At 39.5% G+C, this 17,123-nt stretch overlaps 1 protein-coding gene across 2 annotated transcripts in view; it reads left to right on the top strand.

Annotated features, from left to right (window-relative positions):
* Nucleotides 1-1,705: 1,705 nt before the first annotated feature.
* Nucleotides 1,706-17,123, top strand: part of SPTSSB (serine palmitoyltransferase small subunit B) — a 32,979-nt gene continuing 17,561 nt past the window's right edge. Inside the window, exons 1-3 of one of the 2 annotated variants that reach the window (XM_054576876.1) lie at nt 1,706-2,108; nt 11,877-11,969; nt 14,845-14,941. The gene's annotated coding sequence lies outside the window, so the exon portion shown is untranslated. The remainder of the gene's footprint in view (nt 2,109-11,876; nt 11,970-14,844; nt 14,942-17,123) is intronic. The other variant, XM_054576867.1, reaches the window with a different exon arrangement.

The following is a 17,123-nucleotide window of genomic DNA, read 5'->3' as shown; positions in this document are numbered from 1 at the left end:
AACCTTAGGCAGGAAGTGAGGCATGTTACTATACTTCCACAAATGTACAATCACATGTGGGATGGGATGCACAGGTCACAATCTAGTGAGACAAGTGTCTCTAGTGTGGATGAGACCTACAAACTAGTGTGAACAGTGTTGGCCCTACCACAAAACGAGAGTTTGTGACCCTGGACAAGTCACTTTCGGGTTTTCATTGCCTCATCTCTCCAAATGGGGTCAATCATGCTTGCTCTGCCAACATTACCAGGTTTGTCAGGAGAAGCCAGAAGGTAAGGAATGTGAACAACATAAAGTGATAAAGAAATTTTAAAAATACTAGCATTGGTTGCTAATATTTAAATACAGGAGAAGGAAAAGAAAACGATGGAAAACTGCCAACACAGGCTCCAAGGTGCTCAGTTTCTATTGGTTCCCGTCCCTGGTCCCAACCACCTTCAGCTTCCTTTGGAGACACCCTCCCTTCTCATGGAGAAAGCCCAGCCCAATAACGTGAGTCTCCCTGTACTAGCTGCACCAGCAGCTTGGAGCCTGGTTGAAGAATGTTGTGAAAATTCGCAGAAACCTGCCAGTGGCTGAAATTTGCTCTTAACCCCCGTCAGGTCAGCCAAGGGGCCGAGCAAGTGCAGCGCCTCCTCCTTCGGCAGTGGGGGCTGCGGGGTGTCGCCCCAAAGAGGCTTTAGACCGTGAACACACCTGGGTCTTGGGCAAAAAGAGTCTCGGCTAAGGAGATATTCAGGGTTAAGATCCCCAAGGGCCTCTGCGCTCTCAGCAAGCATCCAAGGCGTTAAATCTAAGCACTCTGCTGCCCTCCGTAGGGAAGGGATCGATGGTGTTCTGGCTGCGGATTTCGGGATAGATGTTCTTCAGTCGGCACCTCCTCAGGAAGATAATTGAGCGCGAGCGCTGAGCTCGCCCGCCTGTGAGCCGAGCCGGGGGAGGGGGTGCAGTGTCTGCATCGCCTAGACACCTCCCAGCACTCTTTTCCCAATTTGCCTCCTCGCTGCAGTCCGGGCCCACGTTAATTCTCTCCACTTGGGAGTGAGCACAGACAAGTTCCCTGGGCACGATCCTTCGATCTGTCTACCCGGGGGAGTCCAGCTTTTCAACGATTAACCTCCCAGCCACCGGGTGGAAGAAAGGTGGCAGGATGGAGGGATGGGGCGGGGGGTTGGGGGGGAGGGCAAGGGGTTGGGGGGGGACAGGTTTTGCACATTCAAAAGCACAAGAATTAGATGCGGTGCTCCAAGGGTTTGCTTCCTTCGGGCTCTGAAAGGAAATGCAGTGGGATACCTGCTCAGCACACCGGAGCCCTGGGCTCACTTCGCAGGCGGCTGCTGACTTTCACTCCGCAGTCCTGCTCGGTGTCCGCAGGGTTCCGCCCCCTTGCCCAAGCCTGCCGACAGATGCCCGGGCGGGTTAGCCTCGGCTGATAGGCTAAAGCCACAAAGCTTCCACCTTGCGCCTCCAGTTTATCTGCCCCACCCCCACCAAAGGACGTGTCCCTTCGGTAGTGTCGGGGCTCCCAGCCCGAAGCTGGGGGGGAGGGCGCCTCCCTATCCCCTCCTCCCCATCCCCGCTGCGCTCGGGGTTTTACTGCAGCAGCCGGAGGTGACAGCGACGCCTTACTCTCCCCGGGTTGCTCTGCGAGCCCCGGCTTCCCCAGCATCCGGAAAGCACCCTCTCCTACAAGGCTAATCCCGAGAGAGGTGCTAACCAGCTGCAAAAAAAAAACCAATTTAAAAATGTAGAAGTCGCTGGGCTGCATTCCTCCGAGGACGAGCCTGATCGCCCAGAACTGAGAGTGGTAGCGCGTGGGAAGTTGGGACCATAGAGCAAAGGGGGAGGGGGAGTGGTGCAGTCGGCATTCTCACTGGAGCAGTGCAGGTGGACACAAGTTTGCGTGGGAGTGTTTTCCTTTTGTGAATAATTAATCGCCGTAATCAGTCTGGCAGAATTGGAGTTTTGGCAATAGTGCGCACGGCGGGCCGAACACCCAACTCTGAGAAGCTCGGAGGCGCCCAGCGCAGGGGGAGCTCGCAGCGTCTGGAGAGGCGCCAAAGCAGTGGCGCTCACCTAAGCCGCAGAGCGATCCACCCAACCAGGAGGTGAGCATCTTCTAAAATATCTGCTTGAAACGTAGTTCTGGTAGGATACATTCTCTGCCCTTATGGGGGAAATACAATACCGAGCTTTAATGCAGTTTATCAGTTTATGACTTAACTGTATTAAAATTTTAAGAATTGAATAGGTTTTTCCATTTGCCTTTATATTAAAAACCATGATGTTGCACTCAACAGGAACTAAACTTTATTATTGTAACTTTACAAGCCAAAAAAAAAGAGGGGGGGAGAAAATTACTTTGTAAATTACTTTCATGAGTTATCTTTTTGTAGTTCAGTAATAACTATTAAGGGAAATATTACTGGGAGCCGCTTGGATTCATTCTTAATGTATTCCTCTATCTAGTTTCATGCACTTACACAGTACAATACTTTTTGCCAGTAAGCTACTTCAGACAGTAATACACACAAGCCAGCTACCCCAAAAGTGACAAATCTCCAGACAATACATTTTAACACTTTCTCATAATTATTAAGCAGTATATGTTTTCTCAAAATTGCCCAAGTGATCATTTGTAAGTAACCAGGCTTCTAAACCCAAAAAGAGGAATAGTTAATTTTGCCATGGGGAATATAGGAATGGATAGGTAGGAGCAGAAATGCTAGGTCTGTTTTAGCTAAAGTGACATTCAACTGGTTGGCAATGAACATATGAACTCAGCCCATGACCAAATAAAGAATTTGAATAATTGTTAAATGTAAATCTTTGCCCTAAAACTACAGATAAATGCATCAAGGAACTTGGGACGGCTGTTTTTCTAAAACACTTTGTGGCTCAGTAGTTCTTTTGAGTGAAACAAAAAAATTAAGAAATGCATGGCCATTTTTTGCTTTTTAGGTTATTGCATAAAACTAAAGAGTTATTAATAACTTGATTTTCACATTGTAATTATTCCTATGCTTTTTAAAATAGGCATCATTTTGAATATTGTTTCAATGGTTGTAATAGCTTTGTACATAGATTACTAGAGAACAACAAACTCTCATATGAAATGCAGTCACACTCATTATTTGAATATTTCTATATATCTATTTAGTAACAATTAATTATGAATGGTCTGTCAAACTAAATGCATAGGCAGTCTAGAATTCAATTGGACATGAAATTGAAAGTCAACCAGCCATCAACTTCGATCAGTTTTGTTAACCTACTGTTTGTGAATTTGCAAATACTTCTTGGAACAATTGTGCTTTCTGATTCTATACCTACTATATCAGCATAAACTCTTTTACCACCAAGTATACAAGATGCAAAATCTTCATTAAAAATTATCCAAATGGGACTAAACCTCTAGAATGGTGGCATGAGGAGCTCCATGAACCCACTCTTTAGCAACACAACAATAACTGGTGAAAAAATATGAATAAACAATATTTAGTCTTTAGATATTGCCCTGAGAAAATGCAACAAATGAAGAAAATGTATTCAAGATAGTGTAGTAAATTTTGGTATTACAGCAAGAGTTTGTGGCATTTGAGCCACAACACCCTTCCTTGCCCTCCTCCAGGTGGGTATGATGGTACTCTGCTTCGTGTGGGTACAGCTGAGAGGGCTCCCTCTCACACTCAGTCCCAGGCTAGGGCTGTGGTATATGACATGTATGTCTGGGAAAAGCAGGCCACCAGCATCTCATCCACACCAGCACTGCATTGCAGAAACTCCATTCTAGTCAAGAGCAGGTGAGAGGTCCGAAGCTGTTTTCTCCCAACCACCCCTCATTCTTAAGACAAAAAAAGAAAAACTCAGTCAACTAATAGACAAGTAACCCATTTAAATATGAGCAAGGGATCTTAGACACTTCTCTAGGAATAGAATTTCTTCAAAGGAGATGTACAGATGTCCAACCAACACATGAAAATGTGCCTACATTGCTTTTAGCATTTTGTGCCTACAATGCTAAAAAGCATTGAGAAAGCATTTTCAATGCTTTTTAGGGAAATGAAGATCAAAACCACAAGATACAATTTCAAAACAACCAAATGGCTATAATTTTAAAAAATATATAATAACAATTGTTGGAGAGGCGAAAGAATTGGAACCATCATACATGGCTGGTAGGAATATAAAATGTTGAGTTGCCATGGAAAATAGTTTGGCAGTTCCTCAAAAAAGTTGAATAGAGAGGTACCACATAACCCAGCTATTTCACTCTGAGGTATATATCCAAGAGAATTGAAAACCTATATCCATGTAAGAACTTGTACACAAATGTTCACAACAGCATTACTCATAATAGCCAAAAAGTGAAAATACCCAAGTGTCCATTGACTGATGAATGGATAGATAAAATGTGGTATGCAATGGAACAATAGAGTGTTATTCAGCAGTAAAAAGGAATGTAGTGGTGATACACGCCACATCATGGATGAAGATTGAAAAGATTATGCTAAGTGAAGGACCACGTATTATATGACTCCATATATGTAACATATCCACAACAGGCAAACCCAGAGAGACAGAAAGTAAATTCATATTTGTGTGTGGCTGGAATGGGAGGTGGAGTTGGGGAAGAGTGGGGAGCGACTGCTAACAAGTGCGAGGTGATAAAAATGGTCTAATATTGACTGGTGTTGGCTGCATAACTGTGAGTGCATTAAAAGCCACTAAGTTGTATACTTTAAATGGGTGAATTGTATGGTACATGAATTATATCCCAATAAAGTTGTTTTTTATAAAGTATCTAAGGTATTTTAAAAAACAGATGGGTTTAGAACTTGAAGTTCATTAATTTCTATGTACCACTACACCAGTAATTTATATAGGGCTTTTTCCCAAGGGTCACATTGAAATATATGAATAATTAAGTGTAACACAGATGTTACACACCTATGTAATTTGCATATATTTACATACCTGCTCAAGCTTTCTTCTGTGTGGCTGGACAGAGGAGGCGAAGGGGGGAAAAACTGGCACAACTGTAATAGAATAAACAAAAATAAAAAAATAAAATAAAATAAATAAGTCAAATGTCATTAACGTAGTCCTATAGAGAATTTGCTTACAATGCACTATCGTTTTGGACTCACTTACTCATAATATTAATCTAAGCCCAGTGAGGCCAGTTGTTCCTTCTGCTTCTAGATTAGCCTAGTCTTTTCTCAGTTCTGCACGACAGCTGCTGAGAGAGGCCACACTGGATGAGAGGGAGGGTATCTGGCACTCAGATTAGCCCCATTTCACTTACACTAGACTGGCCCTGGAGGTAGGAGTCTTGGGAAAAAGGAAGAGCTGGAGCAGCCACTGTGGTCCTCAGAGCATGCTGACATGTCCTCGCTGGGAAGCATCCCTGTGATTATAGCAATGTCAAGGACAAGAGAAACTCTCCAATAAGTAGTGTACTCCTCTATTCATCTTTTATGTTTTGAGTTCTAATGAACTGCCTGATCCTGTACTAAGAATTTTGGAATGGGATGATAATGATTTGACCAGAAATAGGAATCTAAAGTTAGTGACTCTGAGTGGCACGGGGTGGTAAGCAGCACCTGAACTTGTTGCCAGGACCAGTTACAAGTACACTGAGCCAAACCATACCCTTAGCTTTAGGGATTCAAGTAAGTCTATCTGCATCAGGAAACCTCAAGATTTTCCATTCCCGCCTGCACAAGCTTTATCTTTCCATGACTATGTTTAAAAGAGGATACTATGCTGATGAATATGGGATCTGGGTGGTTTTTGACCGTCAATTCCTGTTGATGATCCTGTGATGGTTATATTTTGTCCAATTAGAAGATTTCTATAAAATAATTTTAAATGTCTGTTATCTATAAATTAAATACATCTAGGAAAAATGATCATAGTTATAATTTACTAATATTGCTTTAATCAGGATTAATGATTCATTTATTCAACAGATATTTATTGTGCATCTACTCATTACCAGGACAATTCTGGGCCCAGGATGAACAACAAAGCAGGCAAAAGTTCCTGCCCTTGGGGGAGCTTAAATTTTAGAGGGAATATCAAACATCTGAAAAATAAAATATAATAATAATGAGTAAACTATATAACATATGAGGAGCTAAGGCTCTGGAGAAAAATTAAGCAGGGAAGAAAATGAAGTACAATTTTAAACTGCAGCATCAAGCTAGAAAGTAAAATTATGTTATTAGCTAACGTAAAGATTGTGCACAAACCTGGGCACTGTGACCCTGGGACAGGCCGTAAGGGTTACCAGCTCCGAGCTAACTTCTCCCCTTACGAGCTCTGGTTTCCCCTCCCGTCAGCATTATTTTGCTACCTTGGATTTACTGCATTTCACTAAGGAGAATATTACACTAGCCCCAACACATTTCAAGCTGGCACAAGGAAGACATAAATGTAATACCTGCTCTACAGCCGAGACCTGCAACCTAACTAAAACACCACCTTATGATAACGAAGTTTCTTGATGAGGGAAATCATTAGCCTGGGCTTTCAGTTTTATGTAGGCCTTTCTTGCTTTGCCTTGGATTCTTGTAGGCTGCCAGAAGATTGTGTAGTAAATATTTAAAAACCATCTCCCCAAAATTAATACGATTTGAAGAGTGAAAAGGTAGGGAAGACATTGAGGGGAAGAAAACTTTCCAAGCCATCCTGCAAAGCTGAAGAGGGAACAAGTCTTTCATCAGGACGGAATAGAGCATGGAATCCCACAGATCGACAGGAAAAGAACAAGGGTTAAAACAACCAGAGGCTCCACTCTCCCAAGTTGTCCCAGAGTCTTTAGTCAGGGTATCTGTTCTAAAAGATCCCGGAGGACACATTGTTCTAGTCAAATAAAACGGGTGTGGCAGCTTTCCTGGAATAGAGCTTTTAGAAAATGGCTTTAAATGGAGCATAGACTTGATTTTTTAAGTCAAAAGGTAATATGTATTTCACGCTTACAGGAGAAGCATTTAAGAATGTTCATTTAATGGTAGTATAAATAAATGTCTTTACAAACAAACAAACAAACAAACAAACAAAAAGAATGTTCAGAGCCCTGGCTGGGTAGCTCAGTTGGTTAAAGCACTGTCCTAACACTCCAAAGTTGTGCGTTTGATCCCCGATTAGAGCACATATGAGAAGCAACCAAAGAATTGCATAAATAACTGGAACAACAAATTGGACTCTCTCTCTCTCTCTAATCAATTTTTAAAAAAGAAAAAGGTTCAGAGTCACTAGAAATAAGTTAAAAGACACCCTGTAATAGTAGAGTTATTATGGAGCATTAGAATTTTCATTTATTCAACAGCTTTTAGTTGAGAAGCCATGATATGCCAGGCCCTGCAGGGACAACACAGAGGAGGACCTTGCTTCAAAGACCTTTCTTTCTAGAGGTTACATTGTATGCCTTTTGCTACAAAATAGTTGAAGCACACAGTGCTGAGGACAAGAACTCTTTGCTCTACCTGTCTTAACACCCCAATCCAGGCTGGGTTAGAGCCTCCTTCTGTGCCCGAGTGTGCTACACTTCCCTGCCGTAAGTAAGTGATGTTATAGCACTTACCACATTGTGTGCAGATGCTTGCATAACTTGTCTCTCCTCCTCTCTGGAAAGCGGCCTGAGGAGAGTGTCAGTTTTATTCACAGCTTATATGCCTAGTACATGCTTGTTGACTATTTGATTGGATGGATGGGTGGATGGATGGATGGATGGATGGATGGATGGATGGATGGATGGATGGATGGATGGATGGGTGGGTGGATGGATGGATGGGTGGATGGATGGATGGATGGGTGGATGGGTGGATGGATGGATGGATGGATGGATGGATGGATGATTTGCCAGATTATGAATCAGGGCTCTTTGCACTGAGAAGCAGTCTGGCAGAATAGTTAAGAGTGTATGCTGTACATTAGCTGTTAGACTTCAGATCTTTAATGAAGTTTTTAAAATTCCCCAATGCCTCAGTTTCCTCATTTGTAAAATTGGTTTAGAAATAATGCCTCCATTATAGTGTTAAGTGAACTGCATTAGGTAACACATGTAAAGTGGTTAGCAAAGTTCTGAGAGTTGTTCAATAAATACCTATTATTACCTGTGCAGAATAGTTTCCTGGGTGACAGTACGCTATTCAAATATTGCATCCCTGCCCTTTCAGCTCTATTATAAGATCAAAGGGTGTCTATAAGAAATTTCAAGCTAAAGCTATCACTTGGAGTTCAAGATCCTTGAAAAGATTAAAAAGAGAATTTGGGAATGAATACAAGTAGGATATTGAACAATAAAAGTAAAAAGACTAGAAAAAGAAAAAAGAGAAAAAGTTCAAGATGGCACGCCCAGCCCTGGGTGGTGTGGCTCAGTGGATTTAGTGCTGACCTGTGAAGCAAAACATCCTCTGTTCAATTCTCAGTCTAGGGCACATGCCTGGGTCGCAGGACAGGTCCCCAGTAGGGGGCGCGTGAGAGGCAACCACACATTGATGCTTCTCTCCTGCTTTCCCCCTCCCTTCCCCTGGTTCTAAAAATAAATGAATAAAATCTTTCTTTAAAAAAAAAAAAGAGGGCACATCCAGAGCAAATTTTCTGGAGCAATATAGTGCCTCTACAGCTCTCACGCCCACATCCCGCAGATAGTCAAAGTACCAGTTCATCTCTGTTCAGTAAATGTTCACTGATGCAGAAGGACAAAGGAAAGTGAAAATAAAATTTTATTTGAAGTTGAGTCTTATCTAAACCTAAGAGTTTTACATTATCTTTGTTTCTTTTGAAAATCTAATAACCCTCCTTTTGGGAAAGACCTTGAGTCAGAATTGCCATACTACTTCCTCATATGCAGTTCATTATTTATTACCTACTAAATGAGATGAAATGCCAACCTGTGACCAACTTATGGAAACCCAGTAACTTTAACACTTCCTTCTACTTCTATCAGAGAGAGTTCACTTGACCTCTTCCCCAACCATGGGGGAAATACCATGTTTTTTATCTTGTAAGAATAATAAATTGCTCTCTTTTATTCATCCACTGAAAAGTAATTTTTGTAAATTAAGTAATTTTTGTAAATTAAGTAAATAAGAAAATTAGCTTATTGTCATTTTATTGATAGGAAAAAGTAGGTATAAAAATATTTAATTGACCCTAATACTTCAGTTACCAACTCTTTTTAGTCCTTAAGTCTTCATCTACTCCACAGGGACAGCTTGGCCCTTATGTTTTTAATAAGATGTTCCATTGCCTAAAACTTTAAACAAAGAAAAAATCAATCAGGTTGGCCTAGTTCTAGTTTTGATGGGCAGAAAAATAAGTTTATAATATAAGACAAAGCTTGTTCTATAAGTTTCCTCCATTTAGCAGGAAACAAAGACTGATGCAAACACAAAACAGGTAATATGGTATACCCCATGACCTTTGGAGCAAGTTCTTCCAGACCAATGGGAATCACCATTTTACCCTCCTTTATCATACATGTATGAAAGGTTCAACAGAATCACCTGAAAGGAATCTCTTAGAAGGCAAGGCAGTAAAATGCATGTAGTGAAGAATAAAGTGAAGAAATAAAATGGAGTCTGTATGGTCAAGCTGCTAAACTCTTAAAATCAAGTAAGTTGAGGCTTGAAAAACAATTTTATTCTTGCTTTAACTAGCCTGGGAACTTAAACCTTTGAACTTCCAGTTGTACCTGAACATATACATATATAAATCCTATAAGACAACTATGCAAGAGCCCCTAAAGGATTTAGGAAAAAAATGTTTATGTGACCAGAGCATCTGGCATCTGTCATCCAGACTGGCACCCCTCCACCTGACATTGGCTGATAACTGCCCTAGACCAATACAAGGGCCAAGAACACAAGACTGATTATTCTCAAGGATGTGACTTTTACAGTAAGAACTCTTAACTTTTCTTTTTCTTCAGAACAGTTCTAGGTTTTTTTACCTAGCTCTGTTTGCAGTTAGCAAACTCTTAGGGCCTTTGACTAAATCTTCATCATTTTTTCCCGCTAATGCCTCTTGATTCATTTGTGCTCAGTCAACACTAGAAAATAAGAGAAACAAATAATTGTGATAAAAGCAACCTTTAGAAGGTGTCGTCCAGTATCTGCTTGAACAGTTTCCCTAATGGAATTCTCACTACTTCAAACAGGCAACCTCTTTCCCTTTGGGTAGCTCTTATTATTTAAAGATTTTCCCGAGATTCACCTCTGAAAACAATAAAACAATTCCAAACGTTCCCCTCCACAGTAGGCTATAATACCATTTAAAACCTTTTAGGTCTTTTAAGACCTCCATGACACGTTCTTCTCCCCAAATCTTCTTTCAATGTTTCCCATTGGAAACCTTCCAGACTTTGTCCATCTATCTTCCTAGGGATGTGCTCAACCTAATGGAGAAGGGTCTTCAACAGCTGGAAGAAGGTTATAATCAAAGCCAAGAGCTGTAGCCCCCTTTTCTCATCTATGGAACAGTACTTCTATAAATATATAAGAATATCAGTGCTATGGTCTATATGTAGCCCCCTAAAATTCATATGTTGAATCCTAACTCCAAGGGTGATTGGAGGTGGAGCCTTCAAAAATGAGATTAGTGTTCTTATAAAAGAGGCTCCAGGGATATCCCTAGCCCCTTCCACCGTGTAGGGCACAGCATGAACCAGGAAGAGGGCTTTCACCAGAAGGCAGCTATGCTGGCAATTTGACCTTGGACTGCCCAGTCTCCAGAAGCGTGAGAAATAAATGTTTGTTGTTTATAAACTACTCAGTCTGTGGTATTTTGTTATAATAACCCAAATGAACTAAGATCATTGGATCACTTATTTATTTATTTGCCAACCATATCACAACACTATTGACTCATAATGAACTTGAAGACAAGTAAAATTCCTTACATTGTTTTTTTCCTTAAACTGCTCATAGATCACATTTTCCCCCATCTTGCCCTTGGACAATTGCCTTTGTGAAGTAAAGAACAAGACTTTATATTTCCTCAAAAGTTTTACCCTTAGTCATTCTGTAATCTGGCAAGTCTTTTATAACTCCACCCCATAATGTGGGTTTATCTGTAAATTGATCACATGCTTTCTTTGACTTAATTCAGGTGGACAAAAATGCTACAATGGTCAGGACAAAATACATAGCCCTCAGGCTCACCACTAAAACCCCAGTCACAACATTTATGATGCCTCACCAATTAAAAACACCTTCAAAAAATTGTTTTATTTAATTCTTACAGCTCTCTTATGAATAAGATGCTATCATCATTCTATATCTGAGGACAAAGACTCAGAGAGGCCATCTGACCTGCCTGATGTGACAAGCTAATAAATAACAAAATAAGAAACAAGTCTTAGGGTTTCTGACTGTTTCCAGTGCTTTTTCACAGACAGATTTTTAAATTCAGTGATTAACATGATCTATTTTTTTCTTTTTTTTTCCCCCAAGGGTATCAAGACAGACTAATTAAAATCAAGACATTTTCTACAAACAAAATATTACCAGAAACGCAGTGTATGAAACAGATTAAAGGCAGGCTGCTCTGACAGAAGCAAGGTGGGGGAAAGTTAGCCTCATTTCTCGGTCCCACTGGGGGCACAACCTTGCTGTAGATGGTAATGTGACACCTTATGGCCCCGAGAGTACATTGGGAAGTCACTCGCCAGTCGCATGTCCTCAAAATGAAACTTTCTCTAAAATTAATTTTTTAAATAAGGCTAGATTGTCATGCCTGGTTTTTATAATACATTTTCAAATCCTGTGGGAGAACACCCATCTAATAGGTTTAATAATCTTTTACAAGAAACATATTTTAAATTTGAAGGCATCTTTAGGTTTATTCAAATGTTTATTTCACAGATGAAGAAACAGCAGCTCAGAGAGGAGAAGTAACTCAGGATCATTCTGTGGAAGAGCAAGGACAAGAATCCAAACCTGGACCCTCCTAGGCAGGTAAATTCTTCCGATTATATCATGGAGCCTCGCTTTCAGAAACCTGACCCTTTTGATTACATCTTTAACACAATGAAGCGTCTGGTTCTCACTTAAGCAACCAGCAAACATTTATTATACACTTGATATTGTAATGGCATTTAAGGTGACACAAAGGAGGAAAATGTGGCAATTTTAGCTTTAGTAATGAAGCATTGAAACATTGGTTCTTAGCTTACATTCATTACAGTTTCCTTTGAAGTACATGCAGAAAGCTGTGTATGCAAAATTTGCAAGTATTTCAAGGAGTTCATCGATGTCCCCCATCCCACCTCCCAAGTTTTGGCCTCCAGGTTAAGAACCTCTGGCCAATTCTAGTCCAAGTGCCAATGTGAGGATTGCATAGCACCAGCTACTATCTAATTTATGGGTCTGTTAGTTAAAGGCTGCTTCTGTTTCGGTATCCTTCATCTTTTATTTAAATGGAGCAGCATCTTATTCTGGAAGACCTTCGATGCAAGAGATGACTAATGTTTTAATAAGTTATTAGTTAACCAGATGGGACAAATTAAGAGAGCAATATAATAAATGAAAACTTTTCTTTAAAAAATGTTAACAATGAAAGTGAGAATGTTCAGTGTTCATATTAGGACATTTATTTTCTTTCCTTTTTTTTTAAGAAAGAAAGAAAAGGAAATGGAATTTTTAAAAAAGAAACCAGATTACCACTCGCTGCCTGCCCACTTTTATTAAATCTACAGCAAATGGAAAAGAGAGTAGTGGGTGTGGACAAAAAAAAAATAGATTTATTTTCTGAATGATTGTTTCTTAATCCTTCCATTTTGCTATAATCTTTTAAGAGATTTACAGTTCTGAAATGGTTGGCAACAATTTCCTCATTTCAAAATAGTTTGGACAGCTCCAATATTACTTTAAAGTTACTGATTACAAGGCTTGATTTTCCTAATTCAAAAATATTTGTTGGGTACTTATCATTCGGAAAGCATTGCTGTAGAGGCAGTGTGGTGTGGCAGATCATTCTGGAGTGATAGGGTCCAGGACTGAACCCCAGCATGATTTCCTCCTTGACTTTGACAATAAGCACGGTACAAAAACTGAATGAGCCCCACTTTCCTCATCTTTGTAATGAGATAATATATATTTTTATCTCCTTTATAACAGCCATACCAGAACTGAATAAATATTCAGAAGAACAATCTCTCCGAAAGTGACTTCTAATTTAATAGCTGATAAAGTTCACTTGTTCTGCCTTAAAAAAATCTCATTCTCTTTTATTCTTTGCCTTGTATTCATAGCCTTAGCAATTGTGTATTAGCATAATGTGTAGTAATCGTAACAGTTAACATTCATTTAGCCCTTCTTCTGCATTATTCTAAATACTTTATACTTTTTAACCTTCCCAGAAATTGTGTGACGTTCTAGTATCATTTCTATTTTCCAATTGAGGAAATTAAGTCCAAGCAGTTGAGTAACTTCGCCAAGGTCAAACCCAGACAGAATCCAGAGCCAGAGCTTAACTACTCCACGCTGCCTGTTGCCAGGATTCCCACCCAGCTCCCTATGTGATCACCGTGCTGCGAATTAAGTAAAGAGATTCAAATATATGGTAACAGATGGAAACTAAACTTTTGCCGGTGAGCATGCAATACAGTATACCAATATCAAATTATAATGTTGTATACCCAAAATTTATATAATGCTATTAACCAATGTCACATCAATAAATAGAATTCATTTTTAAAAATTAGAAAGTTAAAATCATGAAGTTAAGCACCTAGCCAGTGCCGCCACAGGGTTCTTAATAAATGCTCCCTCTGTTCCCTGAAGAGTTCTAAATTATAAGATTCGCGTGCTTTTAAGGAAGAGATCTAAATTTGTTCCCTAGAGCTGCTCTTACAAAGTGCCACAAGTTTGGTGGCTTAAAAGGAGAAATTTATTCTCTCAACGCCCTGGAGGCTGGAAGGCTGGAATCAAGATGTCAGCGGGGCTGCACTCCCCACAACGACTCTCGGGGAAAATTCTCCCTTGCCTGTTCCAGCTTCTCTTGGCCCCAGGAGGTCCTTGGCTTCTGGCTACATAACTCCAATCTCTGCCTCTGTCTTTGCATGGACTTTCCTTCTGCGTCTCTCTTCTGCAGACACTTGCCTTTGGATTTGGGCCTGACCTGGTTAATCCAAAGATGATCTCTTGCTGAGACCTGTAACTTAACTATACCTACAAAGACCTTTTCCCCAAATAAGATGACATTCGCAGGGTCCAGGATGTGGACATATCTTTTGGGGGGCCACCGTTCAACCTACTGCAATGTCTTAATCCAAATATTTTTATTTCTTGGGATATTCCCTCTCTTATTCTTGAAAAACAAGCTCACATTCATTCAAAGAAGGGAAAGAACATTTCATCTCACCCAGTAGGCCTACTGGTTACAAAACCTGTTGGTTGAAAATATTTTCTTAATATGGTCAGTTGTCATGAGACTTCTTCATATTTACTTGAGAATCAACAAAGTTTTTAGGGAACAAACAATTGTTACCCATTTAAAAGAATAAGCTTGGAGTTCAGCACTCCTCCACTCTTCACTGCAAGCACACATGTAGCCAGCCATGTACGGGGAGAAGGCAAAAGAGAACGAAGTCAACAGTAAGTAATTTGTTCACACTGTTCTTCCCAGGAGAATGAGAATGCTACTTGGCTAAATTGTCAGTAAGCTTTTTTCTTTTAGTACAGGTTATCATTTAAGTAACTCAACAAGATTATAAAATCTAATTAGAGTACGTAATTCAATTGCCTAAAAGCAAGTTTTGACATAACCCCATAAACTCCTTCTTGTGCTTCTCTCCTCCCTTCTCTCCCCTCCCCCCCTCCCACCACTCAGAAACCACCTGACCTGGAATGTCAATCAACCAAGGAGGGAAATGTCTCTTGATCTGGGGGTTGGCAGAAAAAACCCTTCATCATTGCCGACCCTTAAAGTAAGCCTAGCTCTCCACTCATTTTCCAAAAAGGAGTAATAACTAAGATACACAAGCAGGTCAGCTGAGGGCATTGAAAAAGCAACAAGCTATGTTACTATTGTCACAAAAATCACACCTATGAATGAGCAATGTTGTTAGCTACCAAAATTAGATAAACACTGAACTTATCACCAGAAGCTTTCAGACAGTGGAATAAGAAATAAAAAATAAGTCAGAAGAATGAGAAGGAGGAGAAAGAGGAAGAGAATGAAGATGAAGGACAGAAAAATACACAAACAGACAAAAAGCTTTATGAGCAAATGTATTCAATGCTACCAAAAAAATTACAAAGAAAACAGAAAAGTAATATAAGAAAATATATTGGAAGAGTCTTGGTTGGCCAGCTGCCTTATGTAACCAGATTTCCTTTGACAGAACTCTGGGAACAGGGCACAGCAGGTATGCTTTTGACAAATCAGCATTACAGTAACTCACCTTCTTCACCCTCAAACTGGTCCTTGAAAAAAAGTTTTCTGTTTCTGAAGACATATCAAATATAATGACAATAGGTAGGAATGAGATAAAGGCTTCATATTTCATGGTCTGGCTTCTAGCTCCTAAAAAAACGAGTCCTTAGAAACAAACATTAAGAAAGTAAGTTCATCTACCAAATTTTGGGTTTGATGGTCCAGAGCAGGAGGTAAAAAGAAAAAGGAAGAATTGTCATGATGTGAATAGAAGGCCATTTTCAGGAAAGCAGTTTGTAATGACAGAAAAGCAATTTTGACTGAATGATTTAGCCACTTCACTCTCTCTCCCTTTTAGGTGCAGTGGGTACTGGGGTCTCATGAGCCCCTTATTTCACATCCTTATCAAAAACAGATAAGCATATCATAGAATTTATAATTTCCACAAATACTATAGAAAATTAAGCTACTAGAATATCACTGATGCCAAGAATAAACCTAAGCATGTCAACCCTCCTCTCAGAAGGATTTTTATAGTTTGGCAGACTCCAGTTTTCCCAAGAAGGAAGAACCCCAATTGGGAATTCCAAATTATTATTTGGACATCTTTGGGGTTGTTTACTCAGTTTTGCATGATACATCTATGAAATTTTGCTAGACTAGTAATGTCCCATTACAAAATAAGAATCTCAATGACTTTTTAAAAATATTATTCAGACTATTTCTAAGTATATTTTTCAATTTCAGTCCTTCACAATTTTTAGAATTATTCATTGACATTTAATTTTGTAATTCTGATAAAATACATATACAATAAATGGTTGTTATCCTCAACCATTTTTAAATGTAGTTCAGTAGTATTAGGTATATTTACATTGTTGGGCAACCACAATATTCCCATCTTGCAAAACTGAAACTCCATACCCATTAAACAACAACTCCCAGCTTCCTGTTTCCTCCAGCCTCTGGCAACCATCATTATACTTTGTTTCTTTAAGTTTGCCTACTCTATATATCTCATAAAAGTGACATCATAGAGCATTTATCTTTTGTGTGACTTATTTCACTTAGCATAATGTCCTCAAGGTTTTCCATGTTGTGACATGTCAGAATTTCCTTACTTTTCAAGGATGAATAATATTTCATTGTATGTATTTACTCCACTTTTTTTATACATCCATCTGCTGAGAGACATTTGGATTGCTTCCACTTTTTGGCTACTGTGAATAATGCTGCTTTAACATCATGTACATTTAATGACTGTTAAAATAATTTTAATGACTTTAATAATTTTAATGCCACTGTTAGTATTGTAGCTATTTACTTTTTACTTCTAAAAACAACTTGGTAAACCTTGGAGAAAATATCTTCAGAAAGAAAAGGCCAATCAGAAGCTTTACTCTTCCCTCATTCCTTATTGGATAACAGGGTTTCTTTTCTTGTCAATAAAATAGTAATAAAGAGTTTATTCTAAGAAATGACATTATAGTTAAAAAACGTGGCCCAGCAGCCCTACTCTCCCCCCCAATACTGGCAAAAAAACAAAAACAAAAAAACAGGGATCATTGCGCTGTCTCTACATGAGTAAATGAAAGATCACTAGAAACAAGACAAGATATATCCTAACCCTGTTACCAATTTCTCTTCCTCTTCATAACATCTACTCAACATTAATGCACTTGCTGCTCTTTTTACTTTCAAAATACGTATCTTCTATTTGTTAGCCATACATT

This window comes from Pteronotus mesoamericanus, unplaced genomic scaffold (assembly GCF_021234165.1).
Source record: "Pteronotus mesoamericanus isolate MK-2021 breed Mesoamerican mustached bat unplaced genomic scaffold, CSHL_Meso_final contig_116, whole genome shotgun sequence".
In the NCBI taxonomy this organism is placed as follows: Eukaryota; Metazoa; Chordata; class Mammalia; order Chiroptera; family Mormoopidae; genus Pteronotus; species Pteronotus mesoamericanus.
The sequence above is the reverse complement of the archived record's forward strand: the minus strand, read 5'-3'. Positions and strand labels throughout refer to the sequence as shown.